This window comes from Egretta garzetta, unplaced genomic scaffold (assembly GCF_000687185.1).
Source record: "Egretta garzetta isolate BGI_Z169 unplaced genomic scaffold, ASM68718v1 scaffold56, whole genome shotgun sequence".
Lineage (NCBI taxonomy): Eukaryota > Metazoa > Chordata > Aves > Pelecaniformes > Ardeidae > Egretta > Egretta garzetta.
In genome coordinates this window covers 1,024,591-1,037,322 of record NW_009260182.1, presented here as the reverse complement: position 1 = coordinate 1,037,322, position 12,732 = coordinate 1,024,591, and the positions used below count along the sequence as shown (strand labels likewise).

Sequence of the window (12,732 nt, the reverse complement as noted above, 5' to 3'; positions counted from 1 at the left end):
CAGGCTCTGGAATGGGCTGCCCAGGGAGGTGGTAGAGTCCTCCTCCCCTGGAGGTATTTAAAAGAAGGATAGATGAGGTGCTTAGGGACATGGTTTAGTGGTGGGATGTCAGGGTTAGGTTAAAGGTTGGACTCGATGATCTCAAAGGTCTTTTCCAACCAAAGTGATTCTATGATTCTATTATTAGAATTTTTCAGGAAACTCAGTGAAGGCAACAGAGCACTTAATCATGCCTGATTCTACAGCCATGGTCCATCCATATTATCAACTATATATGTCTGTTTCCTTAGCTCGGAGTAGAAGGAAAGACCTTTCCACAGACAACTGGGGAGAGAATATGAGAGAAGCCTATGAAGTCTTGGAGAAGCCTGTCATAGGCAAAATGACCATGAATAGGATATGACTGACAGGGTTATCATCTTTCAAAAGTAGCGCAGAATTAATATTTTTTAATGTTTCACAGTAGTATTATTACACTGGCACCATTTCTGTTTTTTCTCATTGTCTATTCTTATCATTGGACAAATTAAAAATTTTCCATGTGTTTGGCCCATGAAAGTTATCACAAAACTTGAAACTCTATTGCATTCTATAATTTCATTGCCTGTCCTTTTCCTCTTCCTCCTGTATAAAATTCTAGTATAAATAACTTTTAAAGAATTAATAGAGTGGGCACACTGTATAATTATATACTTGTTTCCAAAAAATCCCGTTTCTGACTTAATTCATTGCTGTAGAAATTTTATTCAGAGAATGAAAAACAGTTGCAGTGAGGACAGCTAATAACACAGTCTTTATATATGCATGTAAAAATACTCTTTTTTTTCCTGTTGTTATATTAGATTCCATATTTTGCTCCCAGTACTTCGTGTCAGGAGCTTTTTAACCATACTCATGACTTAGTATTGAGGTTTTGGAAACTGTACATCAGAGAATCCAAATTATTAGAAGATCCAAAATTATCTCTGAAACACTCTTCATAAATATTACCCTGTGTTTGCATACTTCACTCTTTTTTGCATTGCTCTGAACGTCTGTTTGTAGACAAGCATATTTCCCACATTGACTGTCCTAGCCTGTGCTGCAATCCATTTCACTCTTGAAGAGATACCACGCCGCTTTCACTTTATGTGTTATGAATGACTTTCTCTTAGATGTACAAAAAAGGTGCTGAACTTGTTTTATTTGATGACATCACTGAGTCAGGCGCTTTAACTTAAGGCCCAAGAGGGCAAAAGGTTTCCTAATTATTCGCTGTGCCCCTTGCTGAAACACTGACTAGAAAATGTCTGCTTATCAACCTGCTAAATGGTAAGAAATTATATTTATATGTGCAGTTAGTATGTAACCTTTTCACTGCTTTCCTGTGTCTTACATTCCTGACGTCTTTTTCAGATGTCATTCTGAAAATGTCATAAATCAAATCCTTCAGTAAGAATGTAATATAGAACATACCTGACTTGTTATGACTTTAAGATTGATTTTGTTGAGCTGCACTCTGTTTCCAGAATATGGCTTCCTAATCTGCATAAGGTGATTTTTTGTTTTCATTTGGTTTTTTGCTTCGCTTCATTATGTTTGAATTTAGCATAAATATGCTCCAAGCTAGTAGAAAGAACACTTCTTGCATAATAATCAACATACTTCCTTAAATAAAGAATGAGTGGTGAGTATGGACCTACATTATACTTTCAGGGAAATACCTTTCTATATTCCCTCCAGTTACATCTACTCTAATAAAGCTTCACAGGACAGAAAGAATTTTTTAACTCTAGTTTATGTTTATTCCTATTTTACCAATTGGTCTGTCAGGCCACTGAAAATGTTTCCTCTCAGAATTCTGTCTTCAAACTGGCCAAACTGAATTTCAAACAAGTCCTTTTACAAAACACATCAATAGCAATTTCAGGACATCGGCTGTTAGCTAATGTGATTATTCCTATCAGTGATATAAACAGTACCACTGTCACTCGTGTTATTTTGGTACTGGAATACTGGAGTCTTGACTGTAAGAGGAAAGCTTGGATACACAGGGAAAGCTATGTTTGGGTTGAGGAACTGCAGGTCATAGAGCATTGATTCATCTATAGGATAATGCTTGTCTAGATATTATTGGTTTCATTGATTTTTTTTTTACTGTTGTAGCACAATAATTATAAAGTGCATTCTAGATATTGTCATCAGTTGTCATAACTGTCACTTCCCCAGCGAAAAGCGTCATTGTAAACATAAAACATCCACATTGAAGCTAAATGCAAACCCAAGTATTGTGTGTTATACTGGGCAGTATCTGTGAAAAGCAAGAATTGTTTTTACATTATTCATTTATTTAGAAAGTGCAGCTGGTCTCCTTCTATTGACAAGTCCTCTGACACTTGCCTTAAGAATGTCAGATTCAGACTCCATTGTAATAACCCTTGTTGCAAAATTAATTCTCATCTGCTGACCTATTCAGAAACTTGGAAAGGTGGTGACAAAAATGCTTCTTACCAAGCACAAATTACAAGGGAATACCTTTGAGTGAGTCCTTTTGCAGAACAAAGCCCTTACAAAGTTTTGCTTCTGAAAACTTTCAAGTACCCCATGGTAGTTGTCTTCCAGCCTGAACCAAGGCTGTACGCCATCATCTGCTTCCTGGTCCTGGTTTCAGGAAAGGACTCTGTTTTGCTTCTGACAGTTAAACCTCCTCTGTGAAATTGTGGTAGCCAGTGATCCAGATTAATTATTTGCTTAGAAGACAGAAAAATCTGTGCAAGATGTGGTATAAAAGCAAAAGGAAAAGCAACCCATGGCTGCTCTCTAACTCTTCCACCACACTACCACAACAGAAGGGTGCTGTGGCACCATCCTGGGAGTGAGTGGTGTGATCCCTGCCCCAGCAGTAAAGGAACCATGGGTCTTAATGCTTCCCTCTGGCTAAAGCTGGGCCTTTCTGTTTTTTCCTGCTGTCTGACCGTTATGCAATTTGAGAGGGGTGTCCATCATGACCTCTGTGCATTTGTGGATGAGATGTTACAGAGGGTTACTTTGAAACCTTCCTTGGTTCATGGTCTACAGCTGCCAAATTAACCAAAACTGTCCTGTCTTATAACTATATCACCCAATATTCTAATTAAGCCATAAAGAAACCTATTAGTTTAATTCTTTGCATTTCAGTCTGCCTTTTTAAAAACGCTTTCTCTGGAAGGGGTTATGAATTTTCTATTTGAGACAGCTGAAAGAATGCAAAAGATTTTTTTCCCCCCAAGCAAATTCCACTCTGCTAGTATTTGTGTGGAAATAATTAATTTGGATTTAATCACAGTAAAGTTTTGCCTACACAGCTATAAGCAGTGTGGCAGTTAATTACAAAACCACTCAAATAATTGTTACTGAAAGAGTCTAATATGGAGGAAGAGTATTAACCTAGCAAGCCAAAATTAAATTAGCCAACAGGAAGAAAAATAAACCAAGCCCCCTCCCCAAAAAACCTTTTTGACTTTTTCAAGAATTTAGTCTTTCCCACTCTTCTGCAAGTAGTCAAAAAGTTGGCTAGAAAAACATCTTTTTCCAGAAATGTAATTGAAAAGGGCATCTCATTTGCAGATGAATTATGTCACTGAATACATTAGTGAAATACATAGCAGCCAAATCACCAAAGTAACATGTATAATTGTGAGCAAGTTCTAGAGTGATATCTGTTTGTAAATTCATGTGTTGCAAGTTTTAAACAATGAACAAATCTCCATCTCAGTCAAACCCGTGGTACCTGTTTGACTTCAAATGTATTCTTGAGGCCCACCGAGGCCAAAAAGATTTTACTGCATTGCTAGTATTTTCCCAGCCAGGTCAAAAAGACACGGAGTTCACAAGGGTGACAAAGGGTTGAACGTGTTGACATAATTTGTCATTATGCAAAATTCATAAATGAAAGACTTTGCTGTTGTTCAACAAATACTAACACCAACTTTTTTTTTCCTGATATTCTCATCAGATCACTGAAACTTGTAAGACGTAAAAGAGTTTAATTTTTCTACTATTCTAAAACATGTCCACTTCTGTATGGATACTGATTTTAAAAGTGGGAATAGATATGCTTTAAGATGACAGATTCAGAGCTGTGTGTAACTATCAAATTTAATGCAATTTTTGTCTATAAAAATCTAACAGTTTTGTGATTTTTTTTTTTAGAAATTTTACAACTTTTCCATTTATGCAGAGTAAAAAAAACTCTTAAAGGATTTCCTAGCCAAACCCATCTTTTATTTTTAGCAGTAAACAGTAAAATGTACCCAATGAAAACAGAATTTTCTTTCTGCTGGCTTTCCCATCAAAGTGAATTTTTTTGACAGTGCTCATGAAATGCACCACTTAATTGTTCCATGATTTGAAGACTCAATTTAATTTAAATGCTAATTAACAAAGAATGCTTAATTAGAATAACAAGGGATATCCAACTTTATTCTCTTTCTTGCCTGATCCAGGATACAAGCTTTATTTTAAAGCCCTATTAAAACCACATCAAATGTCCTGTACTGCTGCAATGCCATAGCTCGCCCAGTTTTTGAAGCACGGTACGACACATACACATAGATTTTTTTGCACCTCTATTCACCCATTTTGAAAGTCTGTTCCACCGGGCTATGAGAGGGACTGTTAGATTCTGCTGCTATGTATAGCCTTTCATTTATCTAGTTGTATTTGGGAAAATGTTAATTTTGGGGAGAACAAGCTGTGTTGTTCTTAATTTTTGTAATACTCTGTGCTCAGTAGAGGATGTATTTTGTAGAAGGAAGTAACAAAAGAATTTAATCACCCATTGGAGCATTAATTCAAATGAGCTCTTAGGGAAGAGTTATAGCAGAGAAATTATTTCCGTCTTTGGCTGGACTCTCCTCAGAAATGTTGGCCTAGAATTACATTTGTTCTTTTCCCTGCCTGGTGTATATGTGCAATTTAGTCACACTACATATTACTCAGACTTCCTCCAGAGCTGAAATGAAAAGTCTCAACTACAGGTTATGAGAGGAAATGGAATGCTAGATGGGAAGAAGGCACTTGGTATCTGAAAAGAGATGGCAAGAGAGCAGAGTGGATATACAAAATGTCATATTCTCCAAGTTAGTTTGTACGATGACTAGTTCTGCCATGTGGTTGTTTAACTTTCAGGTGACTGCCTCAAGCCTCAGGGTGCTGGTGACAATTGGGATATTCAGCACCACCAGGAAGAGGCAATTTCAAAGACCAAAAAGCACTATGCACCATATTGCTTTCCCGTCTTCAGAGTAAAATTTCCAACAGATTCTAAAACATGAGTGCAGAGCTTATGACATCTCTACATTTCTTAGAATATTCATAGTGATTATTAATGTTATTCACTGATTTGGGAATCTGGATGCTTTCTCTGTGTGCTTAAATGAAGTTCTTTAGTGATGAACTATTATTATTTAAAATCTCATCTTTGTTTCTCAGCCTTAGTTACATTCCTTGGACAAATAAAAAGTCAGAGAAGTCATAAATAAAATGAGTACACTAACTATTGCCAACTTAACTCTGAGACCTGCAGATTCTCCTAAAAAAAAGAGGAAGCCACTTTTAATGTAAGCTGTATACAGTAGCACAAAAGCAACCCAATAGACTGAGGACTGGTGAAGGGTTTGCCAAGGTACTGAAAAATAACTCTAAAACCAACAAGAAGCAGAGGAAGCATATTTTACTACTGTGATATTAATGTTAATAACCATAGCATTGATTTTTTTTTCCTTTTTATGTCTTTGGTCAAAAAATCAAATAATAAAATATAAATTGCAATCCAATTAGAAAGGAAGACACAACACAGTTCACTGTTATTTCAGCTCCCATAGAGAGTTAGCAGAGAAAGTCAAGATCCCAGTCAGTGATAAGTAATGTATTGCTCCCACAAGATATTAGAAGCTTAATGAACACTAACAGAAACTCCCCTTATATCTTTTAATGAATTAATTTAAGTAATGAAATAATGCACATTACTTGGGTCACAGTGGAAAAAGAATTCTAGCAACTTCAAAAATAATGCCAACACCAGAAGGCTAAAGAAAGGTCAGTAAGGCTGAACAGGACAAAACCACAATAGACTAGTAAATTCAGTCTCCACAGCCAGAAGCGAACCCCTAATGTCATTGGTTACCCACATTTATACTAAGTACAGTGTAAATTTCATCTCACTGAAGAATGTTCCAAGAGATGCAAATGGATGCATCATCTCAGGTTAGTGGGCTAAAATCCTGTAATCTCAGAGGGGTTTGAAGTACTGGAAAAAGGAACAAAAAACATTTGCCTCTCAAAAAACTGCAAGTAGATACTATGGCTCCACCACTGTTCTTCCAGCCTTTATCTGGTCAACTTTCTCATTCATTAGTCATGGAGTAGAGCTACCATTAAATATAAATAAGGAAGGATGGGTGGTTTGCAGCTTGGTCTCTATTGTTTCCTCATTCACATGAGATTACAGGCTGTTGCATTATCTTGGGGAGAACATACTTTAAAAAACTTCCCATCTTTGGTAGAAATGTCTTCATTTTATGAAGATAAGATTTAGCTCGTGTGAGCAATGAATAAGTGCACTTGATAGTGACAAACTTCAAAGCCTTCCAAGGAGTCTGACTGTTGGTTTTGTACTTACAAATAAGTATCTTTGGTAAAGCTTCAAGGATATGTTACAGGAATATTCAGCAAAGTTGCAAAAAATGCAAAATATGTTAGCATTTAAAGAGATTGTTACTATAGCTATACAGAAAGGTGAGAAAATGAATAGATAATTGATTCAAAACTGTTTGTAATTAGGTGTTATTCATATTTATTTTCCCTTTTAGTGATGAATATGTTTCAAATATTATATTCACTTTTTAATCTCAAAATTTCCATTTTTGTCCTGATTTCGGCTGGGACAGAGTTACTTTTCCCCCTAGTAGCTGGCATAGTGTTGTGGTTTGGATTTAGTATGAGAAGAATGTTGGTAACACCCTGATGGTTTAGTTGTTGCTGAGCAGGGCTTATACCAGCCAGGGGCTTTTCAGCTTCCCCTGCTCTGCCAGGGGCACAAGGAGCTGGGAGGGGGCACAGCCAGGACAGCTGACCCCAACTGGCCCAAGGGCTGTTCCATACCATATGATGTCATGCCCAAACTGGGGGCAGTTGGCTGGGGGGCAGTGATTGCTGCTTGGGGATGGAGACTGTGACGCCCCATAGTAAGTGGGTGGAGAGCAATTGCATTGTGCATAACTTTTTTGGTATATTCAGTATATTCTATTATTAGTAGTATTAGTATTAAATATTAATATCTTCCTTTGCTGTCCTATTGAACTGTCTTGATCTCAACACATGAGTTTTGCTTTTTTTCCAATTGTCTCCCCCAACCCATGGGGACCGGGGGAGAGGAGGGTGAGTGAGTGGCTGCGTGGTGCTTTGTTACTGACTGGGGTTAAACCACGACAGTCCTTTTCATATTGCTTCCTAAGATGTATCGTTTTTCTGAGATACCACAAAACAGTGAAGAAAAGTATTCACAGTAACACTGCTGCAGCTAATTGCTTGAGAATGAAACATTTCACAAATGTAGTAACTATTTTGTTGACAGTTTTTGCCCTTCATAAAACAACTGAAATGTCTTTCCATAAAAACAAACAACAAAACAAGGGATAATGTAGTCTTCTTGGTTCAGATCCAAAGCTAAGTGAAATCAAGAACCTCTCCTCTTTTTTTCCATTGATGGCCACGTTCGGTAGAAGCAGTTTGAGTCGTGCCTGAATATGTGACTCATTTAAATATTTCATTAAAATAACTGTATTAGTTGCACTGCTTTATTGAAATAACTGGATTATATGTTTTTAACTTCCCATCATTCTTAAATAACTCTTTAAATATCTCTCTTCATGCATAGCTACGGATTATAGATAATTGTGCCTAAATAAATAGGTTACATTACATGAACTTACATACTCAAGTATGACATTCAAATGTGTTTATATATATATCTATAAATGTACTAATGGAGGCACATTTGGTTAAAATGACATCTTTAGAACACCCCTTGCCTTGCTATCATAGTATTAGCAAGAAAGAAGAACAAAAGAACTGTGCTCTTTCTTCTTCTATGTATATTTTGCTTCAAATCTCTGTCTACTCATGTTATAATGGATTATGTCTGTCTTGGGTTATACTATGAGCAGATGGAAGTATTTCTTTTTGGAACATATTAGAATAAATTGTCAGATTGCTATCTTTTCAAAGTGCACTGTTTCCTCTGGGCTTACATGTTAGAATATGTGATGAATAGTGTTTCTTTGTTTACATTTGAGTCGATGCTCTTCTAAGAAGTCTGGGAAGAGGGATGGCAGATTGCTTCCTACTTGACAACTTCTGAGTCTGCTCAAGGCAGAAGAGGCTCCAGACCTACATGTGAGAATATGAAGTTACAACAGGGAGCTGAGAGCCTGCAGCTCCAGCAGACAGTGTCAGTGTAGAATGAGAGGCAGAGGCGAGACAACCAGGCCTAATTGGCGACAGAAGGTGAAAGTTTCTTGGAAAGAGAAGGTGGTGATTTCACTATTTATTTGAGTAAGACTGGGATTTCATATCAAGTTTTGTTCTACCAGAGTATCCTAAAGTGTTGATATGGATGCATGAATATACCAAAGTTAACTGATCCTTCTAACTAGCTCTGATCCTTCAGAGGCTTTTTTATCCAGATGGAAAAGAAAAATAATATGCTCTGAACAGAAGGAAAAAACAGGGTATAGATATGAAGTGAAAGGGTGTAATTCTCTTCATTTCATTTTAAGGAATCAGATTTCATTGCAGAGAAGGAGGAGGAGAAACATTCCTGGGATAATTTAGTGTTAAGTAAGAGAATGTGGCAAATGGCATAAAGGAAAATTATTTTTCCTTTGTGTTCAGTGTAACATGCAAAAGAAAGCACTTACTTTGATTCTAATTTATCAAACCATTTAAGAAGGGGCATTCTTCATCTCAAAGATTGCAATTTTTAGGTAACTAGCTAGTCACAGGTCTATCCTAGACTGGCAACATGTGCTTACTTGTGGGGAAAAATACCAGATAACTTCTGCTCACTTCTCAAAGAACAGGTGCTGACACTGAGACTCACTGCCACAGCTGTCCTGCTAACCTCCTTCATGTTTTCAGCAGCAGCAAAGGCTAAGCACAGACCTAGTTTTGGCACCTTCAGGTCAGTGTGGCTACATCAGTAGCATTGTTACTGGCTACCGGGTACTGCTGCCTAGCACGTTTTATCCATTTTGTGGATGACTGAAGAGCTTTGATCATTGGAGCAGGGTGCCTGAAGTTACAGCAGTCAGGCCACTTAGAGTATATGAGACATCCTAGTAGTTCACAGGAGTGAGTGTAATGAATGGACTATAAATAATCTAATTTAAATTACTTTTTAATTTAATTTAATATCCTGAGTTGGAAGGGACCCACAAGGATCATCGAGTCCAACTCCAGACTCCACACAGGGCAACCTAAAAGTTAAACCATATATCTAAGAAAGTTGTCCAAATGCTTCTTGAACACCAACAGGCTAGGGGCCATGGCCACTTCCCTGGGGAGCTTGTTCCAGCGCTTGACCACCATCTCAGTAAAGAACTTTTTCTGATATCCAATCTGAACTTCCCCTGACGCAGCTATAAGCCATTCCCTTGCATTCCTGTCACTGGACACCTGGGAGAAGAGATCTTCACCTCTCTCCACTGCCCCTCATAAGGAAGTTGCTAAACTGAACAAACCTAGTGTCCTCAGGTGTTCCTCATAAATCATGCCCTCTAGTCCTTTCATCGTCTTCGTCGCGTCTAATAATTTTGTGTACAGCATTGGGGGGGATAAGGAATCAGCGCTATCTATTCATGCAATGTCTAATAAGGAACTAGTGGCTTCCTTACATCAATTTAGGCCTTTCTTCCCATATCTATAACATGGTATATGGTTATCAATGTTACAGTTATTGGTAAGAAAAGTCTTTTGTTTCAGTTTAACTATGAATGTTAAGTAGAAGAAACCAAAAACTTCACAATTCTTAAAATCCCACTATGATTAAAGCAATTTATTGTTTATTGTCCCAGACTAAACCAGATTATTTCTTAAATCAGACAAAATTTATATAAGAAACACATTTTGTGAGAAGGAAATGTTTATGTGGAGGAGGAAAGCTATTAAAATAATTTCTGACTGAATATTTGTAGCTGCAATGAGACTGATGCACAGTGGAAACTCTCAGGGTACTATGGTTTTTATTTATAAACCATAATGGTCTTCAGGTCAGGGAGACAGCAGGATTTAAAAATCTATGGTGTTTGGTAATCCTTTGGAAAAGATGTAAAAGTGAATACATGGTTTTTACAATTGGAATTTATGTTCAGAGAAACAATATATTACCTATGTGCGACAAAATCTTATTCCTCCTTTTCCTTTTACCTTGGTGTGTATTGATGGAGCCCCAAGGCAGCAGAAGTGTATTTCAAATTTGGGTGGCTATGGCTGACAATGCAGTGAGCTGGTGCAAAGTGTCAGGATGATGAAGCAGCACTGCGCAGTGCTTCATTTGCAGAGTAGGAAAAAGGAGGAAAGTTGGAATGAGCTCTAAGTAGGGGCAAAGGATCCCTATAGTCATAGATCATCTGCCAAATGCAATGTCATGGGATGAATACCACCCTGGGTCATTAGCAGTATCTCCCATGTGCTTATAGCTGTCCTTTGTGATCTGTGGAAACATTCCACTACCTTCAGTAACCTTGTAAAAATCCTATTTAATGGAAATTTGCAGAAGGGAACACTAGAACACTAAGTTAATATATGTCTACAAACATATATGGCACAGTAACTAGGATGTTCGGTATCATAGTGTCTTTCGTTGCCTAATTATTATGTATATAACAGGAAGGAAGAAAGGTTTCATTTTTCTTTCTCTGCCAATAAGGAAATCAATTACAGGTCTTAGCAGATTAGGTTTAAATCAGTTATTGTCCTTTTTATAGTGGAGACACTGAATGAGTCAATAGCTGATAATATGGAGTGACCAAAGTAGCATCTGTTGTTTCTTCTCTGAAACATATTTCGCCAAAGTGCTAGATGCTGAATTACAAATAGACTTAACCTCTTTGTGTTATTTACATACTATTTCAAAATCTGCATTTACTGAGTAGCTTTGATATTATCTGTAGGAAACCAGTGTGATGAGATATTAATTTCCTTCCTTCCAATTTTCCACCACAGATTACTCTGCTTTGCAAAGCTAATCACAATCAGTCCAAATGAAAGAGTCCTTTTAATTCAAACTTACTTTTACATTACTTTATGATATTTTAATATAGCACTTTTTTTTTCACTTGATTCTTCATTGTCTTCTGCAAAGAGCCTAGATTTTGGAAAAGGTTGCATTTTCAGGTGCATAATATATGCACTGCATTTCACTTGTTGGTTTGAATGGTAAAGCAGTACCTGTAGCTGATACTTCTGAGTTATGACATTAACTGCAATACATAGAATGGGCTAGAATTAGGGCCAGTGATGTTTCAAACTCACTGTGGCTGCTTTTAGATATTAGATTATTTTAGATCTAAAATTACATTCTGCCTGATAGTAAGTAGTCAGAGCAGTGGGATCTGCAAAATGGTGCTATAAACCTCAGCAGAGTTTCTGCCACTTCCTCTGTCAAAAAAACAACAAAAAAAAAGAATTGTCAATAATTTAGTACTTCCCATTTTGTTTCCATCAGGGAATACTGCAAAATTCAGCTCTTAACAACATTGCTCTCTCTCTCTACTGCAGTCTTCATCAAACCCAGAAGTATCAACTCACAGAATGTAGAACTTGCTCTTTGACTGAAAATTGTTCTGCTGAAGACCACACTAGGATGTGCTAGAGCCAGAGAAAAGTAAATTCTAGCCTTTGCTTTAAAAACTTGCTTGGGTGAGTTTGACTACAATTACTGCATATTATTTAAGCCTGTTGACATACTGTTGAGATATCTCTCAAACTGAGGGAATAACAGTGTTTTCTTCTGAGAAGCACTGCATTGCAGAGATATGAGACTACTTCTGGATGGTGATTTGCAGGTACTGTTAAATGGATCTATTCTGCACTTCACTGTTTTTATGTCTGCCACGCACTTCTAACTACCTTAGCTTCTTAATACCTGTTCTATTAATATTATACTCATCTTGGAAACACTGCCTTCTGAAAGCTCTTCTGTTAGAATGATGTCAAAATAAACCAGACCCTACTAATAGCTGTGATACCGAGTAATTATCACACACTGTATTTCGGTTTCCAGGCCTCTCCCTCTGCTTTGTTTAAAGGAGGTGGGCATGAACAATAACCATGTAATCTGTTTTGGCCTTCATCTCTGCCAATTGTGTGCACATTTAGCAGTGTGAGATACAATTCATTAAGAACACACTAGATTTACCAAATCTGTTATAATTTATTATAATTAATAAATCCCATAACATCCTCATAGGGAAGCTCAAAAAGTGTGAGTTGGATGAGTGGCAGGGCTCAGAGCGTTCTGATTGGTGGGGCAGAGTCCGGTTGGAGGCTGGTAGCTAGTGGAGTTCCCCAGGGCTCAGTACTCGGCCCAGTCTTGTTCAACTTGTTCATCAATGACCTGGACAAGGGGACAGAGTGTACCCTCAGCAAGTTCGCTGGTGACACAAAACTGGGAGGAGTGGCTGATACGCTGGAAGGCTGCGCTGCCATTCA

The 12,732-nt window shown here is 37.4% G+C and overlaps 1 long non-coding RNA gene across 1 annotated transcript; it reads left to right on the top strand.

Annotated features, from left to right (window-relative positions):
• Positions 1 to 20: 20 nt before the first annotated feature.
• On the top strand, positions 21 to 12,645 carry LOC118452586. Its single transcript, XR_004842399.1, has 3 exons — positions 21 to 31; positions 4,755 to 4,757; positions 12,505 to 12,645. It is a non-coding gene; the product is annotated as an uncharacterized LOC118452586 (long non-coding RNA).
• The last annotated feature ends 87 nt before the right edge of the window (positions 12,646 to 12,732 follow it).